This window comes from Mixophyes fleayi, chromosome 2, assembly GCF_038048845.1.
Source record: "Mixophyes fleayi isolate aMixFle1 chromosome 2, aMixFle1.hap1, whole genome shotgun sequence".
In the NCBI taxonomy this organism is placed as follows: Eukaryota; Metazoa; Chordata; class Amphibia; order Anura; family Limnodynastidae; genus Mixophyes; species Mixophyes fleayi.
In genome coordinates, this window is record NC_134403.1 from 188,491,252 (window position 1) to 188,506,360 (window position 15,109).

Here is a 15,109-nt window from a genome sequence, read left to right on the forward strand (position 1 = left end):
GGATCTTAGCCCTCCTCCTCCTCCCCCCCCTATAAAAAATTGAAGAGAGTTATGCTGTCAGCAACAAAACAGCAAACAACTCTGACTTCTAAAGAGAAATTATCACAAATCCCCAAGGCGAGTCCAAGGGTGTTGGTGGTTGTCAAGCCTGACCTTCCCAACACTGTCATGCCTAGTAAGAAGACCAAAAAATGCACCTCGGTCTGGAGTTATTTTTATCCAAATCCGGACAACCAATGTATGGCCATATGTAGCTTATGTAAAGCTCAAATAAGCAGGGGTAAGGATCTTGCCCACCTAGGGACATCCTCCCTTATACGTCACCTGAATAACCTTCATAGTTCAGTGGTTAGTTCAGGAACTGGGGCTAGGACCGTCATCGGTACAGGGACACCTAAATCCCTTGGTCCAGTTGGATACACACCAGCAACACCCTCCTCGTCAACTTCCTCCACAATCTCCATCAGATTGAGTCCTGCAGCCCAAGTCAGCAGCCAGACTGAGTCCTCTCCAATACGAGATTCATCCGAGACATCCTGCAGCGGTACGCCTACTACTGCCACTGCTGCTGTTGCTGCTGTTAGTCGGTCATCTTACCAGAGGGGAAGTCGTAAGACCGCTAAGTCTTTCACAAAAAATTGACCGTCCAACAGTCGTTTGCCATGACCACAAAATACGATAGTAGTCATCCTATTGCAAAGCATATAACTGCGGCTCTAACTGCAATGTTGGTGTTAGACATGCGCCCGGTGTCCGCCATCAGTGGAGTGGGATTTAGAGGGTTGATGGAGGTATTGTGTCCCCGGTACCAAATCCCGTCGAGATTCCACTTCACTAGGCAGGCGATACCAAAAATGTACAGAGAAGTACGATCAAGTGTCCTCAGTGCTCTGAAAAATGCGGTTGTACCCACTGTCCACTTAACCACGGACATGTGGACAAGTGGTTCTGGGCAAACGAAGGAATATATGACTGTGACAGCCCACTGGGTAGATGCATCGCCTTCCGCAGCAACAGCAACAGCTGCATCAGTAGCAGCATATACAAAATGGCTGCTCGTGCAAAGGCAGGCAACATTGTGTATTACAGGCTTTAATAAGAGGCACAACGCTAACAACATATTAGAGAAACTGAGGGAAATTATCTCCCAGTGGCTTACCCCACTTAGACTCTCATGGGGATTTGTGGTGTCAGACAATGCCAGTAACATTGTGCGGGCATTAAATATGGGCAATTTCCAGCACGTCCCATGTTTTGCACACACCATTAATTTGGTGGTGCAGCATTACCTCAAGAGTGACAGGGGTGTGCAGGAGATGCTTGCGGTGGCGCACAAAATTGCTGGACACTTTCAGCATTCAGCCAGTGCCTACCGCAGACTAGAGGCACATCAAAAAAGCATGAACCTGCCCTGCCATCACCTCAAACAAGAGGTTGTGACGCGCAGGAACTCCACCCTCTATATGCTGCAGAGGATGGAGGAGCAGCAAAAGGCCATTCAGGCCTAGACAGCCACCTATGACATAGGCAAAGGAGTGGGGATGCGCCAAAGTCAAGTGCAGTGGCGACTGATATCCGTGTTGTGCAAGGTTCTCCAGCCGTTTGAACTTGCCACACGAGAAGTCAGTTCCGACACTGCCAGCTTGAGTCAGGTCATTCCCCTGATCAGGCTGTTGCAGAAGCAGCTGGAGAAAGTGAGGGAGGAGCTGGTAAACCATTGCGATTACACCAAGCATTTAGCCCTTCGTACGCTTTGCCAGGATCCGAGGGTGGTCACTCTTTTAAAGTCAGAGGAATACATTCTGGCCACCGTGCTCGATCCTCGGTTTAAAGCGTATGTTGTGTCTCTGTTTCCGGCGGACACAAGTCTACAGCGGTGCAAAGACCTTCTGGTCAGGAGATTGTCCTCTGAAGAGGACTGTGACATGCCAACAGCTCCACCCTCATTTTCTTCCACATCTATGGCTGCGAGGAAAAAGCTCAGTTTTCCTAAAAGAGCCGCTGGCGGGGATGCTGATAACATCTGGTCCGGACTGAAGGACCTGCCAACCATTGCAGACATGTCTACTGTCGCTGTATTGGATGCTGTCACAATTGAAAAAATGGTGGAGGATTATTTTGCTGACACCATCCAAATAGACATGTCAGACAGTCCATATTGTTACTGGCAGGAAAAAAAGGCAGTTTGGAAGCCCCTGTACAAACTGGCTCTATTTTACCTGATTTGTCCTTCCTCCAGTGTGTACTCGGAAAGAGTTTTTGGTGCAGCGGGGAACCTGGTCAGTGAGCGGAGAAGGAGGTTGCTTCCTCACAACGTTGAAAAAATGATGTTTATAAAAATGAATAATCAATTTCTCAATGAAGTACAGCACTGCCCTCCAGATAGTACAGAGGGACCTGTGGTTGTGGAGTCCAGCGGGGACGAATTAATAATGTGAGAGGAGGAGGAAGTACACACTGTAGGGGAGAGGAATCAGAGGTTGAGGATGAGGACGACATCTTTCCTCAGTAGAGCCTGTTTAGTTTGTACAGGGAGAGATGAATTGTTTTTTTGATGTGGGGGCCCAAACAAACCAATCATTTCAGCCACAGTTGTTTGGTAGGCCCTGTCGCTGAAATGATTGGTTTGTTAAAGTGTGCATGTCCTATTCCAACAACATAAGGGTGGGTGGGAGGGCCCAAGGACAATTCCATCTTGCAACTATTTTTTTGGCATTATGTGACCATTCAACAGTCATTTGCCATGTTCAAAAAGTAAAAGAAAATGTCAACAAATTCAAAAAATGTAATCAAAAGTTAAATGCCCTGTCATTATTTAAAACAAGAGGGTTTGATGTGCTAGAATTAGTGTAGTGTTAATATGTCATAAACACTACACTTCAAATTCCTATAAATGTATTATTTGGGTGGGTGGGAGGGCCCAAGGACAATTCCATCTTGCAACTATTTTTTTGGCATTATGTGACCATTCAACAGTCATTTGCCATGTTCAAAAAGTAAAAGAAAATGTCAACAAATTCAAAAAATGTAATCAAAAGTTAAATGCCCTGTCATTATTTAAAACAAGAGGGTTTGATGTGCTAGAATTAGTGTAGTGTTAATATGTCATAAACACTACACTTGGAACTTGGAGGAGGTATTGTGGCCCCGGTATCAAATTTAGTACCGGGGCCACCCCACTACGCAGTCCAGATACTTGTTTGGTGGAATTCTGACCAGTTGAGGGTGTAACTATTTATTATATTGTGGCCCCGGTATCAAATTTAGTACCGGGGCCACCCCACTACGCAGTCCAGATACTTGTTTGGTGGAATTCTGACCAGTTGAGGGTGTAATTATTTATTATATTGTGGCCCCGGTATCAAATTTAGTACCGGGGCCACCCCACTACGCAGTCCAGATACTTGTTTGGTGGAATTCTGACCAGTTGAGGGTGTAACTATTTATTATATTGTGGCCCCGGTATCAAATTTAGTACCGGGGCCACCCCACTACACATTCGAGAATTTTTTTTTGGGAAATTCAGAGCCGTGGAGGGTTTTTTATTAATTATATTGTGGTGACCACTCCTCTACGCAGTCCAGGTACATTTTTTGGTGTGATTCATACCAGTTGATGGTTTTCTTATTATATATATTGTGGTGACCACTCCTCTATGCAGTCCAGGTACATTATTCGGTGCGATTCAGACCAGTTGATGGTTTTCTTATTATATTGTGGTGACCACTCCTCTACGCAGTCCAGATACATTTATTGGTGCAAATCATACAAGTTCAGGGTTTTTAATTTATATTGTGGTGACCCACTCCTCTACGCAGTCCAGCTACATTTTTTGGTGCGATTAAGACCAGTTGATGGTTTTCTTATTATATTGTGGTGACCCACTCCTCTACGCAGTCCAGATACATTTATTGGTGCGAATCATACAAGTTCAGGGTTTTTAATTTATATTGTGGTGACCACTCCTCTACGCAGTCCAGGTACATTATTCGGTGCAATTCATACCAGTTGATGGTTTTCTTATTATATTGTGGTGACCCACTCCTCTACCCAGTCCAGATACATTATTCGGTGCGATTCAGACCAGTTGATGGTTTTCTTATTATATTGTGGTGGCCACTACTCTACGCAGTCCAGATACATTTATTGGTGCGAATCATACAAGTTCAAGGTTTTTAATTTATATTGTGGTGACCACTCCTCTACGCAGTCCAGGTACATTATTCGGTGCGATTCATACCAGTTGATGGTTTTCTTATTATATATATTGTGGTGACCACTCCTCTACGCAGTCCAGGTACATTATTCGAAGCTATTCAGACCAGTTGATGGTTTTCTTATTATATTGTGGTGACCACTCCTCTACGCAGTCCAGATACATTTATTGGTGCGAATCATACAAGTTCAGGGTTTTTAAATTATATTGTGGTGACCCACTCCTCTACGCAGTCCAGGTATATTTTTTGGTGCGATTAAGACCAGTTGATGGTTTTCTTATTATATTGTGGTGACCACTCCTCTACGCAGTCCAGGTACATTTATTGGTGCGAATCATACAAGTTCAGGGTTTTTAATTTATATTGTGGTGACCACTCCTCTACGCAGTCCAGGTACATTTTTTGGTGCGATTAAGACCAGTTGATGGTTTTCTTATTATATTGTGGGGACCACTCCACTACGCAGTCCAGAAAGATACCTTGTTGCAACGTTTTGGACTAATAACTATATTGTGAGGTGTTCAGAATACACTGTAAATTAGTGGAAATGCTTGTTATTGAATGTTATTGAGGTTAATAATAGCGTAGGAGTGAAAATAAGCCCAAAAACTTGATTTTTGAACTTTTTATGCTTTTTTCAAAAAAAATCCGAATCCAAAACCTTAAATCCGAACCAAAACCTTTCGGCAGATGTTTTGCGAAACAAATCCGAACCCAAACATCACGAAAATCCGAATCCAAAACACAAAACACGAGACACCAAAAGTCGCCGGTGCACATCCCTAGTGCAAACAACTTCTATCTTTTTACTTTGTTTTAATGTCAGCATGGTAAAGTACTTGGCAACATAAATATTCTAAACAGTTTCTTGTGACTCTAAACACTAAATAAACAGAGACAAGCTCTCTAGACACTGGCCAGCTTTTCTTGTATCAGTCACACTGAACAATAGCTTGATGGAAAGGTGACACTCCTACCTTCCCTTTAAAAATTAGCTCTCATCAGCTGCTCTGTTTGCTCTGACTTCAGACACACCCTGTCAATCTGCTGTGAAAAAAGACACTTCCAAACCATGTCAGTTAAATCAGACTTTATACCATTATCTTCTCACACATATGTCCTCCACCTGTTTATCTTTAAACTAGGTGCGTTGTTGTAGAAATGCGTTACTCTGCTTGCATCCTTTCTATGCAGATTGGCAGCTAATTGCCTCCCTTTGTTACAATATATATATATATATATATATATATATATATAAATGTTTGATGAATTGTATGACTACATCAGTCATTTTTTATGCTAGAATGTACATGTGGTCTTAAATATATTGGCAAAATCAAGCAACCCCTTAAACTTCGTGTCCAAGAACACATTAGAAACATTAGAAACAGAATCGAGAGCCATTCTGTGTCAAAACATTTTCTCCTTAAACATAATTCTGACCCCCAATATATTAACTTTATGGCTACTGAACATGTTAAACTGAATTCCAGGGGAGGTGATTTATAAAAAAAAAGGCTCTCTAGGGAGATGTATTGGATATTTGAATTGGGCACACTTGCTCCACATTAATTAAATGAGAACTATGAAATAGCCCCTTTTTTATGATCCTTTTTATGATTATTTATGTTTTTTTGATACCCTTTTTAATGGCTGCAGAGGTCTTATATATTTATTATTATTTTATATGTTGCGTCTAGGATCATGCATATATGATATTAAGTATGTTTTTTGTAATTGATATGCATTGTTAAATGTTAGTTGTCTTATCTGGATATTTTTTTATATATAAAATTATGCTAATTTTTTAATTTATATGTTATAGTATTATATTAAATATAGACTATATCTATTAATTATTTGTCTATTACTTTTATCGTTATTATAAGATACTATGTTTGCCCATATATGTTGGATTCCATGTTATTTTATTTGAAATTTGCCCATCACTAATATGGCGGATGGCAACTTGTATACCAAGCTGATTGAGTATCATAATCGTCTTTGCGATGATGTGATAATTTACACTTGCGTAGTTCCGATGTATAGACTGACACCTTGTACAGAATCCCGTGAGAATGCTCGAGATCGCGCATGTGCATTTGGGGGCATATTCAATTAGCTTTTGGATTCGCGGTAACGCGCCGGAACAGCCGCGAAATGTAATACACGGTACCGCAATAACGTGGATTTTCGTTCGCAGCCCATAGGGTTGCGAACGAAAATCCGCGTTAATGCGGTACCGTAATACCCGCAAGAACGCGCACTTTTCGCGGCAACGCGCGTTACCGCGAATCCAAAAGCTAATTGAATATGCCCCTTGGAGTCTTCCAGCGCGCATTAATTGGGATGGTGCTGGAAAGTATAAAAGCAGGATTCCGACTAAATCCCCTTCACCGTAGGTACCCGGTACCTACACTGCATGGGAAATAGCACACTCAGTGTGAGCCAGCTAAATCCCCTTCACCGAAGGTACCTTTTGGCCCCCTGCTGGCCGGGTCATGAATTCGAAGGGGATTTAGCCTGCTCTGTGTGAGCCAGCTAAATCCCCTTCAGCGTAGTTACCTGGCACGTACACTGCATGGGAAATAGCACACTCAGTGTGAGCCAGCTAAATCCCCTTCACCGAAGGTACCTTTTGGCCCCCTGCTGGCCGGGTCATGAATTGGAAGGGGATTTAGCCAGCTCAGTGAGAACCAGCTAAATCTCCTTCATTGAAGGTACCTTTTTGGTCCCCTGCTGGCCAGGTCATGAATGAGAAGGGGATTTAGCCAGCTCACATTGAAGTGTCTAAATCCCCTTCAGTGTAGGTACCTTGTACATTGACTTTATGGGGAAATAGGATTTAGCCAGCTCTTAGCCACACTTGTACTGTCTTATATTACTGAGGTTGTTTTTGGTGATGGTAGTATCAGTACTAAATAACATGAAAATGGATAGTATAATATGTGAATTTTGTCTTGAATTTGTTTCTAGGTCACCTAAAAAAATAATAATATTTATTTAGCCATTTTTTTTAAAGATAAAATTTACTTATTGGGACAACCTTTTAAGAGTTAATTTCTCTTGTGGTTACTCATAAATGATCCATATGGATGTGTAGAGATCTAAAAACAAGATAATTTTAGAGTAAGAAATAGAGAAATTGAAGATACAGGGTCATACATTGGAAGTAACAGCAAGAAATGCAAACTGAATGGTCAACTCAAAGTAAAGGATAATGTGTAGATATTAGGCCATGAGAAAAGTTATTTGCAATTATTATTTTATGCTAGAACCTTAATGCACATTAGCATGCATTAGATATAGATGAAGAGCCCCCTCTCCCTCTCTATTCACAGAACTTGTTTTCACCAGCAGACTTTTATAGTTGCCAGCTCATCTGTATGGCGTTACTTAGTATTCTCTATGTCTGGTGCATGTAGATTTGCTTACAGTTGTTGACTATTATACGTGTATGCTTTTGTAGTGGATAATTTAGGTTATGTTTTAATCATACTTGCCCACTCTCCGGGAGACTCCCTAATTCTGCATAGATCTCCCGCAATACCTTGTTGGTTTTCCCGCATCCTGCCACTTCCCAGTGAAGTGGTCAGGATGGGGTCCTCCATGACGTGAGTCACAGCAAACAGCATAATGTAGGCTTTGCCACCTGGATCATATTAACCCGGCTGCATAAATGTATCATTAAGAGCGGTACCCAAATGACACGATCCCCTGCCCCCCCTTCAAGATATGTTCAGATTTTAGGGTTAACATTTTAGTTAAAAAAGTACTTGGATATACCCATGGTGTATATTTTACTCAAGGGGTACTTATGTGGCATTATTAACCACAATGGGTCTGGTGACTCCCAGCCATTGGCTCCTGTCCATGTACTAGGATACCTCTTGCCTATCCTAATCCTAATCCTACTGGAACCATACTCAAGAAGGGCACTGGGAGTAGGTATGGCGATAATAACAAGAGCGCAGAATGGTGAACAATGGAAGTAAGGCAGACAAGAGGAGGAATGATTCTGAGGATGCCCCATCACAGTAACCTCTTATATATATAAATCATTGGTCTGCTTGTCTGTTCAGTTATGCATTCAGACACCCCTGCACCGATTGTGATGAAACCAATACAAGATGGTCCAGTTGGATCCTGGCCAGGTTTTATGGAGGTTAGGGTCCCAGTAGAACCTCCCGTTGGTGTACGCTGGGCAAAGCTTTGACCAGGGGAGCCTGTCCTGGTCCTTCCACTAGATGGATTTCAATGACATTTAATATAAAAACAAAAATTACACTGGGCAGCCACCTAATGGGTGTGTTGGAAGACCTGCTAAGCTTCTAATTATTTTGAAAAGATTGAGTTACATCCAACTCATTGATAACTTAATAGCTTGAAGATTTAAACCCAGGCAACGGCTGGTACTTCAGCTAGTAATTAATAAAACAGGATCTTTATTCTTAAGATTATTTGCATAATTGTCTTTCTTTCAATGCCACAGCTTTTGTCTCTCAGCACTTATTGTGGAGGGCACAGCGTGCAATGAAAATTAGAGTGCACCACATTTGTGCACAGCAAATTTAGAATCAGACACACGCCTAACTTAAAATTACCTGGACTGAATAAAGATGTAGTTAGTGGCATACTGTATAATTAAACACCTGTGGGATTACGATGGATCACTGGCAAATTGCATTACAAGTTACTTCTTGCTGATATAGGTGGAAAATGAAGTTTATTATTATGCGGGGACCCTTCTTATAATCAGATGTGGTGTAATAGACTTCGTGCTAGATGCATTTTTTTCAAAAATTTGGACATATTTTAATCAGAACAAGTGTGAATATGTAATAATTGTCAGGCTAAAAGTAATGTAGGCATTCAATAAAAAAATCCTAATATGTGGCAGATGGTTCTCATAATATATTGGTAAATTATGTCATTACTTTTTTTCCAAAAGATAATTAAGAGAATAGATAGTATATTATTTGTTTTACAATCCTTGGTTCAGCAGGTATACTTTATGCATTTATCTAATATTTTGACATGCTTGTAGGACACAAGAGGAAAGCGTGAAGGTCTCTTCCACACGGGTCACATATAGACATGTAACAAATATCTAACATACAGGGGGAGGGGTGGTTGGGTCAAAACTTATCTTCCAGGTCTGGTGACTTGTAAACAAAAGAAAATGTGCTACATAAAAAGCAGTGTGTATGTCCAAGTTGTGGGTAGTGGTCCTACGTGTGTAAGTTACTGTACATTGTGAATTATTGTGCACCATTTTCACAGAGAGGCTTATGGCATGGTATCAGCACTAAATAGGTTATTGAAATAATTAGATCACACACAGTCAAGACAATGGGGTATATTTACTAAACTGCAGGTTTGAAAAAGTGGAGATGTTGCCTATAGCAACCAATAATTTTCTAGCTGTCATTTTGTAGAATGCACTCAATAAATGATAACTAGAATCTTATTGGTTGCTATAGACAACATATCCACTCTTACAAAGCCGCAGTTTAATAAATATACCTTCATGGGTATGCTGGACGGCCAGCTGCCTGGATCAGTCACCCCCTCCTGGGTCCTCCATTGCTGGCGGTAGAACCTTGGTCGGCATAGCAATTACAGTTAAAGTACAGACTTGATATACTAAACATTGAGATGTTTTTGAGAAAGTTTAGCAAGCAAAGCAACAATAAAGATGTAGTCATTTTAATGGTGAAATAAATAACTAGTTTATTACAACCTTACCTCTCAAATATACAAAAAAGCTGCTTTCAGTAGGTTTTGTTTACATCAAATTATGTATTTCTTACTAAGTATTCAATTATACAGTATATTACAACGTTCAGCTGTCTGTAATATGTAACAGCACACACAAATGTCTGATAACGTCCATTTACAATTTCAGGTAATATATTCCACTTGCTGGTCATCATCATAACAAGCTACAACATAACTATCACTCTTCGCGGTAATTTCATCAGGCATTGTCAGGTGGATAATAACATGAAGTTCAAGAGTAGAAATAAAATAATAAACTGTCTTTATTAGGTTTCTTGCTTTCTCCTTCGTTAATATCGCTTGATGAACGGACACTTTAAAAAAGAAAACCCATAACAGTCCGCTCCAGAACGTGTCCTTTTCCCCTCTGGAGCGCAGCTCTGGGAGAAGTAAGTCACAAGCACTATTTGAACTGTTCGTTAAACCGGTGAGTTTTCAGCAGGGTACTGCAGTTAGAGACAATATTTGACAGACAGAGATTCTGTTGAAGATTTCCAGGGTCAGCATTCAAGAAGGGTTGTAGTCCTGAGAGCGGAGGTAACCTGGAAGAAGCAAATAAAAAAAGCGTCAGCATGAGCAGAGGGTTGGTATGTACAGAGACTGTGATAATAGATATAACAAGTGGAAATGGATATGAAGGCACTAAATACTTTTGTAGTGAAAATATAACTAAAATGGAAGACATGATGATTTCAGTAGGACGACAGTAATTAATGATGGAGAGTAGAGAGGTTATTCCTGCAGCAACTATTTGAATGGATTGTAGGGGATCAAGATATCATTACAGCAACATGGAGGTTGCAGCAGTCTGGGGAGAATGTAACAAAAATTGCTTTGTAGTACCAGGAAAAATGTTTTATTTTGGCAATAGTAATCGGGGAAATAAAACATAGAAGAAATAATAGGATTTTTATACATAGTCCACTGGGAAACATTGGGATATAGTGTAGGGACCAGGCATACGGACATTATTTAAGCACCTCCCTCCAGAAATGCATTGGTAGCTGTTCAAAAGGATGCACCCTCCACCAGTCCAGTGCCTAGTGGGGGCTTACATATACCCAGTATCGCCCACCTGACCCAGGCCCCTTAAGGAAACATGAAGCCTGCCCCAACTAAGAGGTATCCATTCTTGTGTTCCACATCATCTTGCTAAACCTATCTTCCAGCACTGTGGTGGGAAAGCTTAACACTCACAGTCTTGCCGCCCTACAGAGCACTGTGAAGCAGTGACTGCTATTCCTGCAATCACTGCCTGGGAACCCCTGTAGCGATGATGGCCATGTCCTGCAGAGGAATCCAGCACTATGAGTGGGGGCATTAGCGTAAACACCACGTCGTTACCTCCGTTCTTCCGCTCAGAGCATTAAACAATCATCCGCGCTGTGACACTGAAGTCGCTGACTTTGGAGACCACCCCAATAATAAAAAAATATGCCCTGCCACACTGGGCAATTAATCTAAACTGAGGGCCTAACAGGAGAGTGGTATAGAGCAGGAGCAGTGTCAGTGAACTTCCAGAATGTCTTATATTGCCCTTTCGCCTGGTCCCTACACTATTCTCCAATGGTTCCTGGTGTCCCACAATGAATGCCTGAAAAACAGCGAAATTTAAAAGTTATGGATAAGTGAGAAGGCAGAAGTATGACACCTAAAGAAAAGTGCTTAGAAAACTGGATGTATTGTTATTTTTGTTAGATAATTGATAAGTCTTTTATGTACAGTGTTGTGAGAAAATCAATTATACTCATGGCCTGTAATGAAAATATCATCTGAGCAAAATGTGACTAAATACAGTATTTTTAAAAAACAAAACCATGACATCTATGGCAATAACGGTCTCTGTATTATAATCTCACTTGCTGGTAAGGCTCTACTCCTCTTTCAAATAAAAGGTGCCTTTTCTCATTTTGAAGTAAGAGAGGTGTCAGGATTGAGGCAGCGGGGCCTGTGAGGGAAAAGCTGGTAGGCGACAGTGAGACACGATTGTGGGCTGGGGGCCTGTGAGGGAAAAGATAATGAGCACCATGGGGAATATCAGAGAAAAGATGGTGAGTGTTGTCAGGGTATTGTTGGTTGAGGAGGGCCGTGTGGGGAAGAGGCTTCTCCCTCACATGCCCCCTCTGCCCACATGCTTACTCACACGCCCCCCCCTCTGCCCATAAGCTTTACTCACACATGCCCCCCTCTCTGCCCTGCAGCATCACACATGCCCCCCTCTGCCCTGCAGCGTCACACATGCCTCCCTCTCTGCCATGCAGTGTCACACATACCCCCCTCCCTGCCAGGCAGCATCACACATGTACCCATCTCTGCCCTGCAGCTTCACACATGCCCCCCTCTCTGCCCTGCAGCGTCACACATGTACCCATCTCTGCCCTGCAGCTTCACACATGCCTCCCTCTCTGCCATGCAGCTTCACACATGACCCCTCTCTGCCCTGAAGCTTCACACATGCCCCCATCTCTGCCCTGAAGCTTCAAACATGCCCCCCTCTCTGCCCTGCAGCTTCACACATGACCCCTCTCTGCCCTGAAGCTTCACACATGCCCCCATCTCTGCCCTGAAGCTTCAAACATGCCCCCCTCTCTGCCCTGCAGCTTCACACATGACCCCTCTCTGCCCTGAAGCTTCACACATGCCCCCATCTCTGCCCTGCAGCTTCACACATGCCCCCCTCTCTGCCCTGCAGCGTCACACATGTACCCATCTCTGCCCTGCAGCTTCACACATGCCTCCCTCTCTGCCATGCAGCATCACACATGCCCCCCTCTCTGCCCTGCAGCTTCACACATGCCTCCCTCTCTGCCATACAGCCTCACACATGCCCCCCTCTCTGCCAGGCAGCATCACACATGTACCCATCTCTGCCCTGCAGCTTCACACATGCCCCCCTCTCTGCCATACAGCCTCACACATGCCCCCCTCTCTGCCCTGCAGCTTCACACATGCCTCCCTCTCTGCCCTGCAGCGTCACACATGCCACCACTCTGCCCTGCAGCGTCACACATGCCACCTCTCTGCCCTGCAGCTTCACACATGCCCCCCTCTCTGCCCTGCAGCGTCACACATGTACCCATCTCTGCCATGCAGCTTCACACATGCCTCCCTCTCTGCCATGCAGCGTCACACATGCCCCCCTCTCTGCCATACAGCCTCACACATGCCCCCCTCTCTGCCCTGCAGCTTCACACATGCCTCCCTCTCTGCCCTGCAGCGTCACACATGCCACCTCTCTGCCCTGCATCGTCACACATGCCACCTCTCTGCCCTGCAGCTTCACACATGCCCCCCTCTCTGCCCTGCAGCTTCACACATGCCCCCCTCTCTGCCCTGCAACGTCACACATGCCCCCTCTCTGCCCTGCAGCATCACACATGCCCCCCTCTCTGCCCTGCACTTCACACATGCCCCCCTCTCTGCCCTGCAGCTTCACACATGCCCCCCTCTCTGCCCTGCAGCATCACACATGTACCCATCTCTGCCCTGCAGCTTTACACATGCCCCATCTCTGCCCTGCAGCTTCACACATGCCCCCCTCTCTGCCCTGCAGCGTCAGACATGTACCCATCTCTGCCCTGCAGCTTCACACATGCCTCCCTCTCTGCCATGCAGCGTCACACATGCCCCCCTCTCTGCCATACAGCCTCACACATGCCCCTCTCTCTGCCCTGCAGCTTCACACATGCCTCCCTCTCTGCCCTGCAGTGTCACACATGCCACCTCTCTGCCCTGCAGCTTTACACATGCCCCCCTCTCTGCCCTGCAGCGTCACACATGCCCCCCTCTCTGCCCTGCAGTATCACACATGCCCCCCTCTCTGCCCTGCAGCTTCACACATGCCCCCCTCTCTGCCCTGCAGCGTCACACATGCCCCCGCTCTGCCCTGCAGCTTCACACATGCCCCCCTCTCTGCCCTGCAGCTTCACACATGCCCCCCTCTCTGCCCTGCAGCTTCACACATGCCCCCATCTCTGCCCTGAAGCTTCAAACATGCCCCCCTCTCTGCCCTGCAGCTTCACACATGCCCCCCTCTCTGCCCTGCAGCGTCACACATGTACCCATCTCTGCCCTGCAGCTTTACACATGCCCCCCTCTCTGCCCTGCAGCTTCACACATGACCCCTCTCTGCCCTGAAGCTTCACACATGCCCCCATCTCTGCCCTGAAGCTTCAAACATGCCCCCCTCTCTGCCCTGCAGCGTCACACATGCCCCCTTTCTGCCCTGCAGTGTCACACATGCCCCCCTCTCTGCCCTGCAGCGTCACACATGTACCCATCTCTGCCCTGCAGCTTTACACATGCCCCCCTCTCTGCCCTGCAGCTTCACACATGACCCCTCTCTGCCCTGAAGCTTCACACATGCCCCCATCTCTGCCCTGAAGCTTCAAACATGCCCCCCTCTCTGCCCTGCAGCTTCACACATGACCCCTCTCTGCCCTGAAGCTTCACACATGCCCCCATCTCTGCCCTGAAGCTTCAAACATGCCCCCCTCTCTGCCCTGCAGCGTCACACATGCCCCCTTTCTGCCCTGCAGTGTCACACATGCCCCTATCTCTGCCCTGCAGCTTTACACATGCCCCCCTCTCTGCCCTGCAGCATCACACATGCCCCCTCTCTGACCTGCAGCGTCACACATGCCCTCCTCTATGCCCTGCAGAGTCACACATGCCCTCCTCTCTGCCCTGCAGAGTCACACATGCCCCCCTCTTATACTGCAGCTTCCATCTCACACACACACTAGCTCCCTGTCACATTACCCCTCCTCTTACCTCTTTCTAGACGAGTGACTCCAGCAACAGACAGAATTTCAGCAGCTCCTGCACTGACATCCATACAGTTCTATCAGCCCGCCTTCACTGTGTACCATGTGACCGTTGTGGTCATATGACCCTGTGACGTGGGAAGGTACCTAAGCTGAAGGGGATTTAGCCGCTACCGTAAAAGCAGTGTCTTTTACGTGGACTTATTATCTCCTGAAGAAGTCTTTTGGCTAAGATGAAACGCGTTGAACTGTTATGTACATGTTTTTCATCCTCTCTGGACATATTTGGTTAGAGTTTCCGGGTTTCATCATTGTGGTTCTCATCTTGTACAACCTCATGGGAAT

The 15,109-nt window shown here is 44.8% G+C and overlaps 1 long non-coding RNA gene across 1 annotated transcript; it reads right to left on the reverse strand.

The window, feature by feature from the left end:
• Window positions 1-9,912: 9,912 nt before the first annotated feature.
• LOC142140269 (uncharacterized) lies at window positions 9,913-14,858 on the reverse strand. Its single transcript, XR_012688365.1, has 2 exons — window positions 14,772-14,858; window positions 9,913-10,540 (listed from the first exon to the last, which is right to left on the reverse strand). It is a non-coding gene; the product is annotated as an uncharacterized LOC142140269 (long non-coding RNA).
• Window positions 14,859-15,109: the final 251 nt, after the last annotated feature.